At 41.2% G+C, this 9,783-nt stretch overlaps 1 protein-coding gene across 1 annotated transcript in view; it reads left to right on the top strand.

Annotated features, from left to right (window-relative positions):
- The first annotated feature begins 936 nt into the window (after positions 1-936).
- The window catches only part of plxna2 (plexin A2), a 160,919-nt gene continuing 152,072 nt past the window's right edge, over positions 937-9,783 (top strand). The window contains exon 1 of the mRNA XM_085261099.1: positions 937-1,466. The gene's annotated coding sequence lies outside the window, so the exon portion shown is untranslated. The remainder of the gene's footprint in view (positions 1,467-9,783) is intronic.

Raw genomic sequence — 9,783 nt, 5'->3', positions numbered from 1 at the left:
AAAGCATGGGCATCTGGCAACATACCATAACTTCAAGGCGATTTGTCACTAATATCACGCATTTTAGGAAAAGATTTAAGGATTAGAAAACGCTTTGTTTTTTGTGAGTATCATTTCCAAACTTGGAACACTCCATAACTGCTCAGATCAGCTGTTGAGTGGGGCAATAAATACACAGATGAAGAGAAAATAAACCCAAAAAGAAATAATGATTCTTTTTGTAAAATGTCATAAATGTAAAATGCCAAAAATATAAGAGATAGTGAGAGCGAGTGAGAGCGAGAGAGAGATAGCGAGAGAGATGGAGCGAGAAGTATGTTCACAGTTTAATCCATAGATGGCAGTACTCTAACAGAAACAGAGCTGGACGAGCACATGCCACCGACACCGGCTTCAGTGTGCTCTGCAAGGACAAAATGCTGTCATAGGTAAGATTTTTTTCTTTTTCATAATTGTGATACAAATATCTTATAGTTATATAGGCGATTCCTAAAAAGAAAACTACAACTAGACATTTGTTAAAAGAATTTTCCAAACTCTTAATCATGCTTAATACGCTACAGAACTTTAGTGTATATTTACTGAAGCATATTATTTTTATTGTTGTTATTTTTGGTAAAAATGTAATTTGGCAGGTGGGTAGATGGTGCTCTGCACATTTCTCTAACCCGCCGTGTTTGTGTTTGTATGTGTGTGTGATTAAATATTAACGTTTAAAATCTTTTACTTTTTATAACTCCACGTTTTGTACTAAAACTGGTGAATTATTAAATGGTAGTCGACGTAAATGTTTATTTCTTTTATGTATGATTAATGTTTGGGCGGAAACAGTTAACACCATAATGAGCGTGAGGAGTGTGAGGGGGCTGGGTCTAAAAGCGCAGTGTGCCAGCTACAGGCAGCATACACAGACTACTGTACATTGATGGAGCCGATTTCTATGAGTCCGGCAGAGCCCTGTGAGAAAGCCACGCTGCGGGTCTGAACCGATGCTGCGAAATCACAACGCCAGATGATGGCAACTCTGGCCACGGCTTGTACATAACCTTCATGTCCTACAGAGCAGCTCGGAGGACGGTGAATGCCAAACTGAAGGAATGTGCCGTTTCTGTGACATGGTCTGGTAAAGTAACAGGTCAGTTCAGATGGTGAAGGCTCTGCCACGAAGTTTACGCGCTGAATTCGGAATTACCGGCGACGACGAAGGTTTCAACTTCAATGAATGACGCCGTCCCTTCACAGGTTCCGTATGCGTACAGGCAGTATTTATAAATTGGAAGAAGTAGGCTACTGACTATTAAAACTATCCTGAAAGGGACAGTTTGACCTGCTCGAGCATTTGGAAACATTTCTTACCCGCTTTGGAACTGAAGCGAGTCCAGCGCATCAGTTAAAGCCCAGAAGACAGCAGCAGCATTGGAGGGAACAGGATAGGGATAACCGGGAGATTCACTTTAAATGAAGAGGTGAGTGATGATCAGCACGCTCGTTAAGGCTAAATCAGCCTTACCGGGCACAAATATTTGCGTAAATCCCCTATGACTGTCAGCCACTCTGTTCCTCAAAGAGCTAATATCCGACACTGCGGAGAGTCAACTGTGGAGAGGCATTTTTCATCTCAGGCTGCAGGCTGTGTGCAGTGCTGGGGTACATTGTATCGTTGCCACTGCTCCCACTAGAATGACAAGGTGGCATTGTAAATACCGTGCGGGGTTTATGCATTTAAAAGCACTGCAGTTAGATCAACAAAAGGCTTTACGCACAGTCGTTGGTCTGTAATCTTTTACATTAATGCCATTTACTCTCCTTCTTTCCCCTATTCATTAGAATTTGGTTGCCTCACAGTACATAAGAATTACTGGATTACAGTAGGTTTTACTGAGGTGATACATCATAAGGTTAGCATCATTCTTGCTTGTTAGTTTCTTCTGATTGTGTAAGTATATAATGAACTTACTTGACCAGAGGAGTTATTTTTAGAGTGCTTATAATGCGTTGCTTGCAGTCATCACAGAGCTTGGCTTTCTAATAATTTTGATTTGTTGACCTTGTTGGCGTCTCACAATTACACATGCATGGTCTTCCACACAGTATCCTCAGGAAATAGCCTTTGTGTGTTAACAAAGAATCAAAATTTGCTTTTGACTACACATAGTTATTACTTTTGATATACTGGCAGGTAACAGGTTACAGATCTGGATCCTTGCCTTTCTGCAACAAGTGATCTATGAATTTAAAGTCAGAATGACTTGGAGATTGTTAAATATCTCACTTCAAAATGACTTGGTCTCACAACGTGACATTATGCAAATTTTGCCACTTTTGTTGCCTCATTCTCAAGTGGCAAAATCAAAAACCTAAACTATAACACTGAAAACAACAACAACGTAATGTAATAGTGCCAGCTGGCAACAATTTAGTATTCCAGGTTGACTTCAGACCTCGTCTGTCCAGATCAGCAGATGCACCTACAAATCTTCCTTCCCTGTCTGACTGCCAGTTCACCAGCAAGCACCCATGACAATGACTCTAAAGAAAATAAATGTTGTCTTAAGTAGAAAATTGCCTTACATTTGCATGAAAATGACTTACATCTGCTACGGCTGATGGGTAGCATATTAATCCCTCGGCTTGTGCAATCAAAACCCCTTCCTTCTTGGTGCAATCAGGTTTTTTTTGCATCTGAAGCGTGACCCATTCAGATAATTATTTTAATATCCATCTCAAAATGAAACAGTAGTTTGACCCCAAAGCAACCACCAGGGTGGAAATTGCTGCCTTTGGAAGAACAAACCAGCACTCAGCATTGGTTTGATTATCACATTCTGATTATATTCACCCAATTAACTCCAATCTAATGAAGAAAAAGGAGACATTCTGTAATATTGTGGTGCTTTCATTATCCGATTGACCAGCCAGCAGCTGCTATATGACTATGCTATTTTCTATTTTAGTTCAACTTTATTTTTTATCATTTATGAATCTTCTGTAACCCATGTCTGTATTACTGTTCGTTAAAAACATTTCTGCTGTTCATCATGTGAAATATTTCTGAGAGCATAGAATTTCAGTTCATTTGTTCCCCTTTCAAATAATGGAGGATATAAGCAGAAATGTTAAGAATTCTGCTCAATGAATTGCTTTCAAGTGAAGTCTTTGAACTCATGCCGTTCAAGAACGCCTTTTGAGAACCAAAACATCACACATCCATCCAATCAATAAGGTTAACCTCACCAAGCTGGAGAGAAATTGCTTTGACTGGACAAAGTTAGATCAAGCTTTGTTGATGCTTCTCTGCCGCTGCTTCCCCACTTTACCTCTTTATAAGGGGCTATTTTGATTAGATATTTAGTGTCGCTGTGTCATCAGCAGTGCATTCTGGAATGATTTGCATAGGTCTGTACTTTACCTCTAGATTTCCCCAGGGAATGTTTCAATCTCTCATTCTTTAATAGTGTAGTCTGAGCAGCGTACAGCATAGATGCATTTTTGTTTGAATTATTCTGGATATTGTCTTCATGCCAAACATATTTTGGAATTTCATTTGCTTTGTTTAAATGAATGACCTATATCAGTTTCTTAAGAGAAGCTGGTCCTCTAATGTGCTCTGCCTTGTTTGAAGAGAGTCTAAGGCATCATAATCTCCTGGACAAGGCTGCCTGTCGCTACAGCTACCGCTGCCACCATCAGCATCCATCAGTATCTGCGACAAACTCTTGCTGGCTCAAGAGCGTCCTCTGTTGATGAAGAGCAAAGAGTCTAAACAAGGAGCTGAGTTAATTATTTGGCTATAATGTGAACACACAACCCCTCTCCGGTCGAGTCCTTTTACTTGGACTCTTTAGCAGCCGTGCTGATACTCAGAGCAGTTTTTTAAAAGCACAATTTGCTGCTGAATGAGTTGTTGCTGCTTTTCTCACCACCAGCATTCACACAGCATGCCGCTTGCTCCTCTTTGGATTCCCCCCTTAAGGCAGCCAGACTCGCCACAATTTAGCTTGAGAGATTTTGACAAGTCGCTACGCATGCAGGCAGAATCCTTGACCTATTTCTTAATGAGTGAATACTGCAAATGTGCTCAGCGGCTGTGTATTCCGAACCACCCCCCCCCCCCCCCCCCCCCCCCCCACCCCAAGCTTACAACAACCCCCACTATCCCAACTGTCTTTTGGTTTCACACATACATAAACACTTGAACACATGCTGATAACGGTGCTTTTGTGGGTTCACCGACTCATTCTCTTATAGATATAGGTCCTCTCTTTCCTATCTGATAGAGTGTACAAATACTGAGTGTTTGTTTTAATGCAATTGGCCTCCTGTCTTCCCTCACTGTGGGCTGTTTATCTGAACCTCTCAACTGTCCAGCTGTCACAACAGAGATCTCAATCTACTTGACCCACACACGCTCCGCTCACTCAGCCTTGCTATGCACATGCTTGTGTCTGGAATCTGTATTTATGTTGAGTGTGTGTGTCTGTGTCTGTGAGCGAGAGAAACAGAATTGACATAAGAGAGATCTGGATCTTTGGTGATAATGATCAAGTGGAGCCAGGGAGAACATTTAGTCTGTGATGAGTTTGGTTGGCTTCAGTGAAAAGCAGAAGATCACAACCACTACTCTGCTCAATTTATATCTTCCGTGCTTGCTCTCTCCCCTCTGGATACTGATTGTAAAAAGTTTCTTTTAAAACTGATCTCTGATGAGTCTTGCATCAGATTCCAAGTAGAGAGAGTTTCTTTAGGTGATGATTATCCTATCAAACGTTTGTACAACGGCTTATATGTTAAATTAGGAGTGAAAGTCTGGAGCTCTGCTTGTGGATTACACCACAAGAAACTTTTGATTCTCAGATATTGGTGAGGCATCATTATGAAGTGTTTTTTCAATTTCTTAGTGCAGAAAGAGCTATTCAACACTCTGTACCCATTAAAAAAAACCTGTTATCCAATACTCAATCCGTTGTTCTGCTTTCTGTGTTTTTATATCCTCATTTAAAGAAGTTCCCCTGATATTTTGAACCTATAGATGCCAGGGAAGATACAGGACAGAATTACTCTTTGATAATTTCCACACAATGGCAGATGTTTGAAAACACCACAGGGCTACATTTAATGGTCTAGTCATGCTGCTGTAGCCGTTTTCATCATCTTGAGTAGTTGTGCTTGTTGCCTATTCAGTGACTTATTGAATCGTTGAAACCATTTTAAATTGATGACTACAGGCCACTACATTGTTAAGTAGCAGCTTGCTCAGTATGAACAACACATAGCACAGAGTGCAAAAATCAATGCCACTTTGCATTTCATTTTTCATCATATACAGTGAGTACTTGAAAGAAAAAAGCCACCTTTTCTGCTGTAGCAGTTACCGTGCTGGGACTTTTATTCTCTGTAACTCTGTGATAAGCCTGTTGAGAGAGTTTGTTTCCCCATATCTGTCAAGCTGTAGGCTTTTTTTTCCCCCAACAAGATATAGGCTGTGTGTGTGTGTCTCCAGCTTCCAGACAGGCTCCAGCCGGTCTCATCAGAGGACCAAGAGGGAATGGTTAACAGTCATCCCTCTGCCGTGCAGCCGTGGCCAGTCCAGATCCTGCTCTCCCTATTGATGGTGGCAAGTTTAGCAGTGAACCCCAATGCACACTCTGCTGTCCCAAAGCTTGCCAGCTTGCTGAAACAAAGCCTTTTGTAGGGCCACTAAATCCAACAGATGGAGAAATGGACAGTAAATGAAAGTAGAGGGAAAGGGGAATAAAGGAATTTAGTGGAGCATGTTTGTGGGTAGGCATTTAGGCTGCTCCTTTGGGAAGCCTAACACTCTTACAATGCAATACTGGCAGAACTTAACTGTTCTCTCCTTGATATGCTGCAGCAGCAGCAGCTTTGGGCCTCTATGTGAGAGGAGAAGGCAGTCTGCTCACGAATGCTCTCCAGGGCCTGGGAAGCCTTTATTAAGATGTTAATAGAACTGACTTCATGACACATTTCCATGGGACAGGATCCCTTGCTTCTGCCATTCTTTAGTGCCTCAATCTGCCTGCCACAATCATCAGTCTCTCTCCTTCACACAACAGCCTGTTTAGGCATTCAGCCCCATTTCCACATTCCCCTGCCCAGGCACTCTCACTTTATCTGATCTCTGCTGTCACAAACCATCCTATATTTACCACGTGTAACAAAATTACGCGATGCCAGTGATAAGGGCAGGAATCATGGCATAGGTACCCGCAGAATAACAAGTCTGGCTGTTTGTTTGTCACTGATCTTCTCACCGGCTGGAAGTCAGACTGTCACCCCAGCAAGCCATCAAGGCTTTTATGATTTTTATTTCTCCAACCACCGTTTTCCAGATCACTAACTATATTCTTCCTCCTCGTTCGCTTTAGTCCTCAAAGTGCTTCCAAGGTTGCCTATGAAGCTACAGCAGCTACAAAACAAGAGACAAGAGAGACCTCAAGCTTTACATCCAAATACCTTGACTGACTTCATTTTCATGAAAGGCACTGAATGCATTGTCTCTACCATTTTCTCCTTTCACATGTATTTGAATATAAGTCAGTTTAGCCTGGCACCATCAATAATCAATTAGCTGGTGTCAAGGGAGGATGTGCGTTTTTGTTTGGTGGAAAACTCAACAATAAGTGAGCAACAAAAGGAGAGGCAGGGTGGGAGGGGGCTTCTGTTAGGCGCCAAGGGGCAGCTGTCAGGAGCAGATGACTGTGTGTGTGTGTGTGTGTCATATGTTCACAGATCCATGTGTTTGTGTCCATTTTAATTTATTTTAGTTTGACTGTGTGGCACTTTGTGTGTTGTGTGTGTGTGTGTGTGTGTGTGTGTGTGTGTGTGTGTGTGTGCATGTTCAAGACGATATACCAGGGTAGGCAGTAAGGGTAACAACATGCTGCGCTGCCCACACTGCCCCCTGGTGATGAGGATGCCCCTGCCTGCCACTGTTACCATGGTTACTGCAGGAAAAGGGGTGCAGACATTACTTGTCTAGTCTGCTCATGTGCTATAGGGGAGTCCGGCCAATGGCAGCTTTGTCCCTCCCATATAAACTGAGGCCAATTACAACTAGAACCGCTTTCAACTCAAAGGGGCTGTTATGGCCATTACCCCTTACAACTGTCAAGCAATGTAAGTATTTGCTCTGGAATTGTAAAATGAAGAAAATCTGTGAATTTACGTGCACTTAATTTTCTCTGTAGTTAGTGTATTGACTGAAAAAATGTTAGCATCGAACAAAAGCTAAAATTCCCTCATTGGGCTCCAACACTCAGTGACATGTTGGTGCTTGCACTTGTGCTGTCTTGTTACTATTTTGCACTCAGCTGTGGCCTTATCTGGGTTGATATCTTCTCTCAGTATGAGGCAGGATCTTTGAGTCATCCTCATCCTTCAATAGAAAGAAAACAGAAGAAAAAAGGGGAAATAAGGCCTTCTAAAGTTGTTCCTGAGTTAGATCGCAAACAGAAACTGTCTGGAAAAGTCCTCCCCCTTCCTCTGCTATCTTGTTCCTTCTGTTGCGTGCACACACATCTTCCTGATTAGCTTTTTCCACTGTCGTCGACCAAAGTAAATTGTGCTAAATTGATGATGAAAGACCTTGAAACTCCCACAACTTCAAAACACAGAATCTGCCCCACTGTGGCTTCTTATTTCCTTGCAATTTTGATAGAGGCAAAAAGGAAAACAATTAATGAGTTGGCTTCTACTTGCAAAACTTCACATGTAATTTAAATTTTTTTTTCTTTTCTTTCTTACTTGAATGCTTGATCAGTTTCTGAAGGTACAGGAAGAAAGATCCTGGATGCATGATGAAAAAAAAACAGTCTGGACTAGAGTTTGTGCCGCCAGTCTGTAGACTGCAGACTCTTTACTTTGGCCCAAGGTGATTTATAGTGTCCACGCCAGAGGAAATGAATACTCCTCTGGGATAACATTTATGTTTATGCATGAATCCGTGACTCTGATCCACACACTGAAACCAGCAGGAGAAAAGGGATGAAAGGTACTTAAAAAAGGGAGGCAGCTTGTCATGAAGCCCACACAAAGTCTGTGAGGACATGTCGTTACTTTCCCAACTTGCTGTGACCCAAACCATTAATAACACTTTATGAATGTAATTGCTTTTGTTGTTGATTTTTCACCTCTGCCCAACCTTTTAGATTACAGCTCAGCACACCATAAGCATAGGGCTTTGTGAAATGTGTGGGATACTGAGGAAGCAAAAACCTCTTCCTTTTTCTTTTTTTTTTTTTTAGCAGTGACTTTTAGGGGAATGTGTCGTGTCAAAAAGAATCAGCAAAAGTTATCACTGTGAATCACACTGTACAGTGTTTATATTAACAAGGTGAATCTATAATGGGAATGTTGGATGTTGTTGTTCCACCACCCTTACTTCCTAGTGCCCTTTGCTATCAAAGAGGAACGCTGCATGAACTCAGCAGGAGCTCACCCAGACAGGCATGTTTTTCTTCCTCTGTCATAACCAATGATATATGAAAGATGACAGCAATATCTTCTTGTTACCTACAAAGAAAATTATTATCATGTGATGTGATGCCATGCTAAACACATAATCAAAATTCATCACATTTTCGACCATCAGCTGCAACACAAGTTGTGGGCGTTTGGCCTCATTTACTAGCAGTTTATAATTACCTCTACCACTACTGCTACTATTGCTGTTGTTGTTGCCTTTTGGACATTTACAGTTTTCCAAAACAACACAGGCCACAAACTGGCCTTACATAGCCTGTTAAGAAAACAAAATACTTCATGGAAAGGTTTAGCTTTAACCTTTTTTATTTAAAAATATTTCAGTGTTCTATGTCTCATCTTAGCTTAAACTATCTCATCTTTAATTAAAAACGACTTCTGTCTTTTCTAATACGATCACTGAGTCTAAATTCTTGGCACGTTTCCACTGATACTGAAGTATCTGGATTTTTTTTAAGTTAAGTCTCTCAGCTCAAGAGTTTCTCATTTCGAGCTGACAGATCGCGTATTCCTTTTCCTCCACCTGTTTTTCTCGTAGCCTTGTAGATGAACTGTTTTTAGCCTCATAGTTTTAAAAAAAATATATATATATATATTCATTTTGACATCCAAATAGTTTTCTTTGTTTTGAGCCACAGTGAATGTGTCAGGGGATATTCTGAAACTTATTTCACTTTCAACAAGATTTTCATCACTCTGGTGGAAACACTTGGAGAGGCGCGCCTTTTCTGGCTTCCTCCTCGGACACTATTGTTTCCATCAGAGTTTGTCATGCCTTAGTGGTGCAGGCTTGTCTCCTACAACATCATCACCACTTTCTCTGCTTCACTTGGAGTGAAGCGGGCTCAGCTGTATGCAGATTGCCCAAGCCTGCTGGGATAGAAAAAGTTACTGGCATATTTATTGTGGTAACAACAAAATAAACCTGTGCATATGTTTCAAAAATTCAACAGTAATTTTGCATACATTACTTTTTTTTTTTTTTTGTGCAGGGCAAGAATGTAATGTTTAAGGAGAATGAAACAAGATATGAGACAATTATTCAGATTGTGACAACCAAACCTTTTGCCGTGGACCATTTGAAATCCCTGTGTTGTCCATGAAGATGTTGATTAAACATGACTGCTCTGAAACATCTTACTGCCTAAGGGAGGCAAAGTGGAAGAAGGGAGGTGAGTAAGCAGAGAGAGTGAGAAAACTGAGGATTGACTGGGCAGGTTTGTACTTGAAAGCAATGAATGAGCATCCTTTCTTGTCTTAATCTGCTCCAGTTAGGGAATT

This window comes from Mchenga conophoros, linkage group LG20 (assembly GCF_057382185.1).
Source record: "Mchenga conophoros isolate Kocher_MC1m ecotype Shallow Benthic linkage group LG20, M_conophoros_male_GT1.1, whole genome shotgun sequence".
Classification (NCBI taxonomy): domain Eukaryota; kingdom Metazoa; phylum Chordata; class Actinopteri; order Cichliformes; family Cichlidae; genus Mchenga; species Mchenga conophoros.
The sequence above is the reverse complement of the archived record's forward strand: the minus strand, read 5'-3'. Positions and strand labels throughout refer to the sequence as shown.